Source organism: Mirounga leonina, unplaced genomic scaffold, assembly GCF_011800145.1.
Source record: "Mirounga leonina isolate KUSES-001 unplaced genomic scaffold, KU_Mleo_1.0 Mir_174, whole genome shotgun sequence".
Classification (NCBI taxonomy): Eukaryota; Metazoa; Chordata; class Mammalia; order Carnivora; family Phocidae; genus Mirounga; species Mirounga leonina.
This window is the reverse complement of record NW_023270451.1, coordinates 78,346,224-78,359,150: the sequence shown is the minus strand read 5'-3', so window position 1 is coordinate 78,359,150 and position 12,927 is coordinate 78,346,224. Positions and strand designations below refer to the sequence as shown.

Genomic DNA, 12,927 nt, shown 5'->3' with positions numbered 1-12,927 from the left:
ATCTAAACCTCAAGATAACATGATTGGCTTTTCACATGACTGCTAAACCTGTTTCTTAAAAAAGGCGCTAGCTTAATATTAGAAAATATTCACTACTATGGCAATTACATAACCCTCTTCAAACTCCACAAATTTCATGGATATGAAAAGACAGACTTGGAAGATCAAGTGTCATCACTTCAGCTTCAAGAGGTACTAAATTAAAACTCCTACACAAACCAGAGAATAGGGGTCATTTAGTCTGAAAATACGCAGATTCAGAAATGTGCACTCAACCCGCTTTATAGTAGGGGTAAAGAGAGGCAGATATTTGCTCAGTGGGTGCCCAGGATACCAACACTGGTGTGTGCCTTCTGGCTCTGCTCTATTTGCCCCTGAACACAGTGCTTTGCCTGGTACCAAGCATTGGAACCTACCAAAATAGCCTCACTGGAAACCATGTTTGTAGAGATTTGGCATTTTCTGCCTACCAGGAAGGCTCTCCTCAAATCAAATCCTACAACACTCCGGAGAGAAAAAGATATATGAGACATATAAATCTTGACAGCCTTCAAAAGCATGGCAGGTCACGCACAGAGGCTTGTAGCTCTGGCAGCTGTGGGAACTGCTGAGCAATGGCTTCCTCCTCTCTGGCACCCAATTCCTCCTCCCAGTTGTCCAAACCAACTAACCTCTTGTCCCCTCTGCTGGGTACACAATTTGTAACTTCATCTGGTTTTCTTTCCTTGGTGGACACCGGAGTTGTCCTAGGTTTCCCTCCAAGGCAGGGGTCCCCACACTTGGCTGCACATTAAAATCACCTGGGTAGCTTTTAAAAATCTCAATGCCCAGGCCACATACCAGGCCAATTCCATCAGATCTTTAGAGGTAGAACCCAGGAATCATTTTAAAGCTCTCCAGGTGATTCCAGGGTGCAGTCAGTGTTGAGAAACGCTGTTCCAGATGCCATTTCTCTTGAGCTGGATGATGTCAGACCCTCCGGTGGAACTGTATTGTGGCCTTTAAAAAAAAAAAAGATCTTATTTATTCATTCATTCATTCATTCATTCATTTTTTTATTTAAGAGAGAGAGAGCTTGCATGAGCGGAAGGAGGGGAAAAGGGGGAGGGAGTGGGACAAGTCAACTCCACACTGAACAAGGAGACCAGCATGGTGGTCGATCTCATGACCCTGAGATCCTGACCTGAGCCAAAACCAAGAAGCTTAACCTATTGAGCCACCCAGGCACCCTGTATTGTGCCCTTTTAACTCCACTTTCCCCTAGAGTACTTGGGAGGAATATAAGCATAAAGAAAATAATAGAGAACATCCCTTCTTGTTTTTCTTTCTTTCTTTTTGTATAAATTCTCTCTGAACCGGGCTCCATTACCTCTTACTCCTCTCCATGGCTTTGTTTTTAACATTATATTTTGTATAATTTCAAATTTATAGAAGAGTTGCAAGAATTCCATATACCCTTTACCCACATTCACTCATTATTTATGTTTTGCCCCATTTCTCTTTCCACTCCCCCACACAGATACCTCCAGTTCCAATCCAATAATACATGGTTCACTTTACTTTTCATTTTTACACACTTGTAAATCCCTTCTCTAACCATGAGAAATATATTCCACATATGCTTAATAATTTGCTCATTTGCTTATGCCTAGAATACAGAGAATACGGTTTTGAAATTTCTATCCTATAGCACTGCAAAAGGCAAAAGGACTAACTAGAATTCAATATTTGTTTATAGTTTTTCATGTTTAGGTAAAATTTACATACAGCAAAAAGCAAAGATGCTAAATGTACAACCGTGTACAATGTGAAGTTTGATAAATGATACATGCATGTACCCAACACCCCAAATAAGTTGTGCAATATTTCATCAGCACAGAAAGATCCAGTATTCTCTTCCAGTCAATCCCCATCCACTATGGGCAACCACTATACTAAATTTCTTCCCATAGATTAGTTTTCCCTGTTCTTGTATAAATCCTGTAATTATTCCTTTGTTTCTGCTACTTTTGCTCAACATAATGTCTTTGAGATTCATCCTTTTTTTTTATTATGCTATGTTAAACACCATACATTACATCATTAGTTTTTGATGTAGTGTTCCATGATTCATTGTTTGCATATAACACCCAGTGCTCCATTCAATATGTGCCCTCTTTAATACCCATCATCAGGCTAACCCATGCCCCCACTTCCCTCCCCTCTAGAACCCTGTTTGTTCCTCAGAGTCCATAGGCTCTCATGGTTCGTCTCCCCCTCCAATTTCCCCCCCTTCATTATACCCTTCCTACTATGTTCTTTTTTTTTAAAATATAATGTATTATTTGTTTCAGAGGTACAGGTCCGTGATTCAACAGTCTTACACAATTCACAGTGCTCACCATAGCACATACACTCCCCAGTGTCCATCACCCAGCCACCCCATCCCTGCCATCCCCCACCACTCCAGCAACCCTGTTTGTTTCCTGAGATTAAGAATTCCTCATATCAGTGAGATCATATGATACATGTCTTTCTCTGATTGACTTATTTCGCTGAGCATACCATCCAGTTCCATCCACGTCATTGCAAATGGCAAGAGTTCATTCCTTTTGATGGCTGCATAATATTCCATTGTGTGTGTTTGTGTGTGTGTGTGTGTGTGTGTATACACACATACCACATCTTCTTTATCCATTCATCTGTTGATGGACATCTTGGCTCTTTCCATAGTTTGGCTATTGTGGACATTGCTGCTATAAACATTGGGGTGCACATACCCCTTCGGATCCCTACATTTGTATCTTTGCGGTAAATACCCAGTTGAAAAGTAGTTTCAACTTTTTGAGGAACCTCCATACTGTTTTCCAGAGTGGCTGCACCAGCTTGCATTCCCACCAACAGTGTAGGAGGGTTCCCCTTTCTCCGCATCCCTGCCAACATCTGTCATTTCCTGACTTGTTAATTTTAGCCATTCCGACTGGTGTGAGGTGGTATCTCATTGAGGTTTTGATTTGGATTTCCCTGATGCCAAGTGATGTTGAGCACTTTTTCATGTGTCTGTTGGCCATTTGGATGTCTTCTTTGGAAAAATGTCTGTTCATGTCTTCTGCCCATTTCTTGATTGGATCATTTGTTCCTTGGGTGTTGAGTTTGATAAGTTCTTTATAGATTTTGGATACTAGCCCTTTATCTGATATGTCATTTGCAAATATCTTCTCCCATTCTGTCCATTGTCTTTTGGTTTTATTGATTGTTTCCTTTGCTGTGCAAAAGCTTTTTATCTTGATGAAGTCCCAATAGTTCATTTTTGCCCTTGCTTCCCTTGCCTTTGGTGATGTTTCTAGGAGGAAGTTGCTGTGGCTGAGGTCGAAGAGGTTGCTGCCTGTGTTCTCCTTTAGGATTTTGGTGTCCATTAGCATGGTAAATTGTTTTCCATCCCCTCACTTTCAATCTGGGGGTGTCTTTGGGTCTAAATGAGTCTCTTGCAGACAGCATCTTGATGGGTCTTGTTCTTTTTTATCCAATCTGATACCCTGTGTCTTTTGATTGGGGCATTTAACCCATTTACATTCAGGGTAACTATTGAAAGATAGGAATTTAGTGCCATTATATTGCCTGTAAGGTGACTGTTACTGTATATTGTCTGTGTTCCTTTCTGGGCTATGTTACTTTTAGGCTCTCTCTTTGCTTAGAGGACCCCTTTCAAGATTTCTTGTAGGGCTGGTTTTGCATTTGCAAATTCCTTTCATTTTTGTTTGTCCTGGAAGCTTTTTATCTCTCCTTCTATTTTCAATGACAGCCTAGCTGGATAGAGTATTCTTGGCTGCATATTTTTCTCATTTAGTGCTCTGAATATATCATGCCAGTCCTTTCTGGCCTGCCAGGTCTCTGTGGATAGGTCTGTCGCCAAACTAATGTTTCTACCATTGTAGGTTACAGACCTCTTGTCCCGAGCTGCTTTCAAGATTTTCTCTTTGTCTCTGAAACTCGTAAGTTTTACTATTAAATGTCAGGGTGTTGACCTATTTTTATTGATTTTGAGGGGAGTTCTCTGTGCCTCCTGGATTTTGATGCCTGTTTCCTTCCCCAAATTAGGGAAGTTCTCTGCTATAATTTGCTCCAATATACCTTCTGCCCCTCTCTCTCTTTCTTCTTCTGGGATTCCAATTATTCTAATATTGTTTCATCTTATGGTATCACTTACCTCTTGAGTTCTCCCCTCATGATCCAGTAGTTGTTTATCTCTCTTTTTCTCAGCTTCTTTATTTTCCATCATTTGGTCTTCTATATCACTGATTCTCTCTTCTGCCTCATTTATCCTAGCAGTTAGAGCCCCCATTTTTTATTGCACCTCATTAATAGCCTTTTTGATTTACTTGGTTAGATTTTAGTTCTTTTATTTCTCCAGAGAGGGTTTCTCTAATATCTTCCATGCTTTTTTCAAGCCCAGCTTGTATCTTTATAATCATCATTCTGAACTCTAGTTCCGACATCTTACTAATGTCCATATTGATTAGGTCCCTGGCTCAGTACTGCCTCTTGTTCCTTTTTTTCTGAGGTGATTTTTTCCGTCTTGTCATTTTGTCCAGAGGAGAATAGATGAATGAGAGAACAAAATGCTAACAGGGTAACAACGACCCCAGAAAAATATACACTAAACAAATCAGAAGAGACCTGAAACCGGGAGGAAAGAAAGGGAAAGAAAGAAAAAGAAAAAGATTAAAATAAAAAAAAGGATATGATCAAATATGATCAGGCTGGTGCATAGGTCAGTGCCACACACTAGATTTGGGGCATATTTTGGTCTGTTAGAACAAACTGCCTCCCAAAATTTTAAAGAAAGAAAAGCTTATATATGTACAAAAATAAGGGTAAATACAATGAAGGGATGGAATATGACTGTAAAGATTAAAATTATAAAAGATTTTATAAAAGGAATTGGTAAGATAAGAAGTTGGTTGAAAAAGAAAGAAGAGAAATTTAAAAAAAGGGGGGGGGAGAGAATGTGATCAAGCCGGAGACTAGAACAAAGCCATACACTAGAGATTTAAGGTATATTTTGATCTGTTAGAAGAAACTGTATCTCAAAATTTTAAAGAGAGAACAACTTATATATATACCAAAAATAAGGTTAACTACTATGAAGGGATAGAATATGATTCTAAAAATGAAAAATAAAAAAGATTTTTAAAAAAGGGATTGATAAGATGTTGGTTGAAAAAGGGAAAAAGAAAAATTGAAAAAAAAAGAAAAAGAGAATTAAAAAAATTAACTTTGAAAGACTAAAGAATCATGGTAAAAAAGCCATGGATTCTATGTGCAGTATTCCCCTAGCGCTGGAGTTCTGCCGTTCTCATTGATCGGTAAACTTGGTCTTGGCTGGCTTTTCTCGCTGATCTTCTGGGGAGGGGCCTGTTGCCGTGGTTTCCAAATGTCTCTGCCGGAGGCGGAATTGCCCCGCCCTTGCCGGTCCAGGCTAAGTAATCTGCTCAGGTTTGCTCTCGGGAGGTTTTGTTCCCTGCAAGCTTTCTGTCCAGCTTTGGAGGATGACAGTGAAAATGGCGGCCTCCCAATCTCCGCCCCGGAGGGGCCGAGAACTCAGGGCCCCGCTCCTCAGTGAGCCCCCAGAGAGAAGCCGTCAGTCACTCCCGTCTCCCCGGTCTCCGGCTGCACTCCGTGCTCGCCTGGCCTGTGACCGCGCGTTTCTATCTCTGGCACCCGACCCCGGGTGGAGTCTCCAAACCCAGCAGATCCCTGCGGTGCACTCCTGCGTCTCTCCTCCCCGGGGGAGGAAGGGGAGTCTCCCCGGATCTGCCACTTGTTGGGTCCCTGCTGGAGGAGCAGGGGCCCGACTGTGCCACGGATCATGGTTTATGGCCACCCCGAGCTGAGAGCCCACTCCTTGGCTCCGTCTCTGCAGCTGGCTTCCCTGCTCCGATACCTGGGAGCTCTGCCACACTCAGGCACCCCCGGTCTTCCTGTGACCCCGAGGGTCCTGAGACCACACTGTCCCACGAGGGTTCAACCCCCCGCTTAGCCACTGGAGCGACGTCCCTCAGCGGAGCCGACTTCTAAAAGTTCCGATTTTGTGCTCCGCGGCTCTATCACTTACCAGAAGCGGCCGACGGAGGCCCCCTCTCCCGCCGTCTATCCTCCAGAATATCGCCTCGGATTCACTTCTCCCCATGTCCTACCTTCCAGAAAGTGGTCGCTTTTCTGTTCAGAGAGTTGCTGCTATTCTTTTCTTCAATCTCCTGTTGAGTTTGTAGGTGTTCAGAATGGTTTGATCCCTATTCAGCTGAATTCCTGGGACCAGACGAAATTTAGGTCTCCTACTCCTCTGCCATCTTGCTCCTCCCTCAAGATTCATCCTTAATAGTGTATGAGTCACAGCTTGTTTTTCCTCTCACTATTAATGAACATTCACATTGGTCACAGTTTGGGGCTATTACGAATAAAGATTTTTTTTTTTAATATTTATTTATTTATTTTAGAGAGAGAAAGAGAGCATGAGTGGGGGAAGGGGCAGAGGGAGACAGAAAGCGAATGAGAATCTTCAGCAGATTCCTAGCCGAGGGCGGAGCCCGTCACAGGACTCGATCCCATGACCCTGAGATCTTGACCCAGGCTGAAACCAAGAGTCAGATGCCTAACCAACTAAGCCACCAAGGTGCCCCATGAATAAAGTTTTTATTAATGCTCTTAAATCCGTCTTTTCATTTCTCTTAGAAAAATACCTAGGAGTGGAATTGCTGGGTCATTAAGTTGATGTACATTTAACTTCATAAGAAAACAGCAAAGGTTTTCCAAAACTATTCCAGCATCTTATGCTCCCATCAACAATGTAAGAGTTGTTCCATAGTCTTACCAGTATTCAGTATTACCAGTCTTTGGAAATTTTGGCCACTCTAGTGGGGTGAATCAGGAATTTCCCTGATAACTAATGATATGGAGCAACTTTTCATGTGCTTCTTGGCCATTTGTATATCTTCCATGGTAAAGTGACTTTGATTTGTTTGATCTTTTAAAAAATATTTTATGATTTAAGTATAGTTGATGCCCCTTTTATACAGTTTTTTTAATTAATTTGTAGGAGTTTGGTAGCGTGTGTGTGTGTAACTATATACATAGTTTTTGGTTTTTTGTATACAAGTCCTTTGTCTGATACATGTATTGTGACTATTTTAACCCAGACTATGATTTGCCTTTCACTTTCTTAATGGTATCTTTTGATGATCAGAAATTTTGAATTTTTTTAAATTTTATTATGTTATGTTAATCACCATACATTACATCATTAGTTTTTGATAAGAAATTTTAAATTTTGAAAAGATCAAATTTATCATATTTTTCCTTTAATACTTAGTGCTTTTTGTGTCTATATGAAATATGTGCCTGCCTCTAAAATGCAAAACTGGGGCGCCTGGGTGGCTCAGTTGGTTAAGCGACTGCCTTCGGCTCAGGTCATGATCCTGGAGTCCCGGGATCGAGTCCCGCATCGGGCTCCCTGCTCAGCAGGAAGTCTCCTTCTCCCTCTGACCCTCCTCCCTCTCCTGCTGTCTGTCTCTCATTCCCTCTCTCAAATAAATAAATAAAATCTTTAAAAAATAAATAAATAAAAAAAATAAAATGCAAAACTGGTCTACTATGATTTCTTCTAGAATTTCACTTTTATATTTAGAACTATAATTCATCTTGAATTAATTTGTGTATCTAATGTTAATAAGAGTTGAACTTTATTTTTTCTCCATATGTTATTCAGGTACTCCACTACTATTTGTTGAAGCCTCCCTCCTTTCTTTGAATTAACATCTTTGTCAAAAAACATAGGACTATATATTCATGGATCTCTTTCTGGTTTTCTGGTCCCTACATCGTATTCCATTGATCTGTCTATCCTTTCACCAAAACCTCACTTCTTTATTACTATAGATTAATAGTAAATTCTGAAACCAGATATTGTGATTCTTTTGAGTTTACTTTTCTTTTGCAAAATTGTTTTAGCTGATCTAATACAACACATTTTGGGATTATTTATTTATTTCTAAAAATGAAAAAGAAAAGCCTGTTGGAATTCCAACTGTGTTAAATCTAGACATCAATTTGGGAAGAACTGACTCTCAAAAATACTGTCTGATAATCTATGAATATGATATATCTCTTCATTTATTTAAGTCTTTATCTCAGCAATGTTTTATAGCTTTTAGTACAGAGGTCTTGCATATCTGTTGACACAATTATCCCTAAGTACTTAATATTTTATAATCTTATTGTATACAGAATTTTTTAAAGTTTCATTTTTCAATTATTTGCTGCTAGTATATAAAAATATAATTGATTCTTGTATACTAACTATGTATCTTGAGACTTTCCTTAATTAATTTATTAGTTCTAGTAGTTGTAGATTCTTTGAAATTTTATACTTAAACAATCATGTCATGAGCAAATAGAGACCATTTTTACTTCTTCCTTCCCAATCTTTATGCCCTTTATATTATTTATTACCTTTATTATATTATTTATTACCTTATTTCATTGGCTGAGATCTTTAGGACAATATTGATTAGTAGTAAAGTACAGACTTGCCTTATTACTGATCTTAGGGAGGAAACATTCAGTATTTTTGTCATTAAGTACAATGTTAGCTATAGATCTGCTGTATTAGATTAAGAAAGGCTGTTTTTATTCCTAGTGTAATAAGAATTTTTATTATCAATGAGGGTTGAATTTTATCAGAAGCTTTCTCTATATTTATTGAGATGATTGTGTAATTTCTTTCCTCCATTTTGTTAACATAAGGATGTATATTGAAAATTTTTAAATGTTAAATCAATCTTATATTCCTGGCATAAGCCCTCACTTACTCATGATGTATTATTATTTTATATGTTGCTCTAGTTGACATCCTAATATATTGCTAAGAAATTTTGCGTCTATGTTCATGAAGAACACTAACCTCTCTATATATTTTTAATACCTTTTTCAAATTTGGTATCAGGGTTATTCTGACATAACACAAGTTGAGAATGGGAAATGTTTCCTCCATCTTAATTTTATTCAAGACTTTGTATAAAATTGGTATTATCTTTCCCTAAATATTTGAAAGCATTAATCAGAAGTCTTATGGGACTGAAATTTCCTATTCAGGGAGGTTTTCCAAATTATTATAATTAGAATTTATTTAATAGACATAGTATTATTAAGTTTTTTTAATGGCTATCCATCCTAATCCTTTATTTAAATTCAATTAGCCAAGGTATAGTACATCATTAGTTTTTGATATAGTGTTCATGATTCATTAGTTCAGTATAATTTCTTCGTGTCTATTTTGGTAAGTTGTATTTTTCAAAGAATTTGCCTGCTTTGTCTAAGTTTTTTAATGTATTGCTATAAATTTGATTATAATAGTCATTTATTATTATTTTAATGTCTATAGCATTGACTTCATTCCAAGTCCATCCCAAGTTTGATAACTTTTATTCTCTTTTTAATTCATCTAGTTAGAGATTTATCAATTTATTGATATTTCCAAGAAATAAGCTTCTTGTTTCATTAGATTTTCTCCACTTGTATTTTTTATTCATTATTTCCTATTATTTATTATTTCCTTCCTTCTACTTTTGTAGGTTTAATCTCATGAAGAAACCCGATTTAGCTTCTTAAGGCAGAGAATTAGATCACTGATTTTAAATCTTTTTTTTCTGCTCTAACACAAATATTTAAAGTTTTAAGCCTTCTGCTAAACATGTTTTTGCCATATCTCACAAATTTCAATATATTGCATTCCCTCCCAGCTTTATTGATATAATTGACATACAACATTTGTAATATTAAGGTGTACAATGTGATGATTTGATACACATACATATTGCAAAATGTTTACTGCAATAAAGTTTGTTAACACATCTTTTGTCTCACATAATTACCATTTTGTTGCTGTTCCTGGTTATGGTGAAAATATTCAATCTTTACTGTCATAGAAACTTTCAAGTATACTATATAGCATTGTTAACTATAGTCACCATGTTGTACATTAGATCCCCAGAACTTATTTATCTTATAACTGAGAGTCTGTAGCCTTTGACCAACACCTTCCCAATTCCCTTCCCCCCAACCCAGGCCCTGGCAACCACCATTGCCCTCTGTTTCTCTGAGTCCAATTATTTTAGATCTTAAAAAGAAGTGAGATCATATAGTATTTGTCTTCGTCAGACTCATTTTACTTGTATAATGCCCTCAAGATCCATCCATATTGTCACAAATTGCAAGGTTTCATTTTTTTATGGCTGAATAATACATATCACATTTTCTTTGTCCATTCATCCATTGATAGACACTTAAGATGTTTCCATGCCTTAGTCAGTATGAATAATGCTACAATAAACATGGGAGTGTGGATATCTCTTCAGTATCCTGTTTTCATTTTCTTTAGACATATACCCAGAAATGGGATTGCTGGATCATATGATAGTTCTACTTTTAATTTTGTGAGGAGCCCCCATACTGTTTTCCACAGTGGCTGTACCAATTTACACTGCCACCAACAGAGCACAAAGTTCCACATCTTCACCAGTATTTGTTAGCTCTTGTCTTTTTTTATTTTATTTTATTTTATTATGTTATGTTAAACACCATACATTACATCATTAGTTTTTGATGTAGTGTTCCATGATTCATTGTCTGCGTATAACACCCAGTGCTCCATTCAATACGTGCCCTCTTTAATACCCATTACCAGGCTAACCCATCCCCCCACCCCCCTCCCCTCTAGAACCCTCAGTTTGTCTCTCAGAGTCCATAGTCTCTCATGGTTCCTCTCCCCCTCCAATCTCCCCCGCCTTTATTTTTCCCTTCCTACTATCTTTTTTCTTTTTTTTTAAATATAATGTATTATTTGTTTCAGAGGTACAGATCTGTGATTCATCAGTCTTACACAATTCGCAGCACTCACCATAGCACATACCCTCCCCAATGTCTATCACCCAGTCACCCCATCCCTCCCCGCTCCACCACTTGTCTTTTTTATAGTAGCTATCCTAACAGGTGTGAAATGGTATTTCACTGTAGTTTTGAGTTGCATTTCCTGATAATTAGTGATACTGAGAAAATTTTCATGTACTTGTTAGCTATTTGTATGTATGAATAATGTCTATGCAAATCCTCCTGCCCATTTTTAGTCAGGTTGTTTATTCTTTTGCTTTTGAGTTGTATGAGCTCCTTTTTTATATTTTGGATATTGATCCCTTATCATACATATAGTTTACAAATATCTTCTCCCAGACTCAAGAGTTGAGACTTGTTCGTGTTAATGGTTATAAAAGAAATTTAAATAGGGAAGTGATATGATTACAGCAGCAATTTTATAAAGATTTGTCTAATATTGGTTTGAAGAGGAGGAGGAACAGGGTTTAAACCATTTGAACTTCAACTGCAATGAAAGATTTGGACTAGGATGGGGTAGTAGGAATGGAGAAGATGAAATAAACATGAGAGAGATTTGAAAATCATCAACTAGCATCTTGATAGGAGGTTGACAGAAAAGGAAGAATCAAGGAGGTTTCCAGTGTGCAACTGTGTTGTAATATGATGTAATAGCTAACAAAAATAAAGAACCTGAGAAGAGAAGTGGGGTTGAGTTTGAGGAAAATGGTACATGTGGTTTGGAACTTCCTGCAACTGGGTTGGTATAAGGTTACCTATTTGGAAAACACCAGCATATTTTTGGAAATGAGGAACTGAAATTCAGATTAGAAGACAGAACCAATAGACTTGCGGTCATCAAAAGAGAAGCTAACCTGAAAATTTTAAATCTTCAATTGGGTCATAAAGGTAGAGAAAAAAATACTGGCAAGTTTGGGGGCGATAAAGTTATGGGAGGATCAAGCTGATAAGAGGTAGTGAGGATGGTTGGAATGGACCATATTTTTGTTTATTGTCTTCCTAGCACCTTCTTTCCTAGAAGTAACTGCTCTTCATGCTCCAAGATGTGTACCAGGATTTTGCCCCTGACCACATTTGATTAATTCATTCCAAGTCCATCAAAATCTACCATTTGGACTTTCCTAACTTGATCCAAGAAAAATTTGTAAGACATGAAATCCAGCAGGTTCTCATGGCTAGTTTCTTCCATTTCCTCTCACAAGCAGAAATGAGCAGATACAAGAGGTGGATATGGCAAAACCTGGTTTTATTTGATTCCTAATGGACTTCTAGTCCAGCTACATCCTTGTCCTGCTTTGGTTTCATTGTAAAATTCCTTTTCACATCCTATGAGCCAATCCACACTACTTTTGCCTAAATTTGTTTGGATTGAAGTTCTTACACTTACAACCAAAAGATCTATGATACAATGAGTGGTACAAAATCTGTAAATGGAACAAGTAAGTCCATGAGCAGACACAGAGAGAAGATATAACCATTTCAGTTAGCTGTGGACCAGGAAGAAAAAGGTTTTATTTTTAGAATGTCCCAGCTCAGGCTCAATGGGAAATCTAAATAACAGAGGATTAACTTCAGTAATCTAAAAACAGATAAACAGTCACAGGAGATCCGGAGAGTGGGTTATTGATAGCACCTCTTTCATAATACATTTTATTCTACTTCATCTATTTTGTTTACAAAGCATATTTAACTTAACATGCTTGTGATTAAGTTTAAATAAACTTTAAAAAATGGTGCTTTATTTAAAATTTTAAAAGTTTAAAGTTTAAAAAACTTTATTTAATGGTGCTACTCACTGAAATGTTGCCTGAGAACGTGTTATGCTTTTAAAGGGGTGAGGGGAAGAGGAGATGATGGTATAGGAGTCAACTAAGCTCTCTGTACGAAGGAGGCCCTAAATATGCACAACGACAAGTACCTGGTGGAAATGCCCCAAATCTCTCCCATCCCAAATAATTTCTTCTCCTAATCATTCAGCAAATTTTCTGTGTATAGCTGAGGGGT

General features: G+C 37.8%; 1 protein-coding gene across 1 annotated transcript in view; it reads right to left on the bottom strand.

Annotated features, from left to right (window-relative positions):
- Window positions 1-12,927, bottom strand: part of MGAM (maltase-glucoamylase) — a 187,124-nt gene that overhangs the window by 86,627 nt on the left and 87,570 nt on the right. Inside the window, exon 4 of the mRNA XM_035021254.1 lies at window positions 841-999. The gene's annotated coding sequence lies outside the window, so the exon portion shown is untranslated. The remainder of the gene's footprint in view (window positions 1-840; window positions 1,000-12,927) is intronic.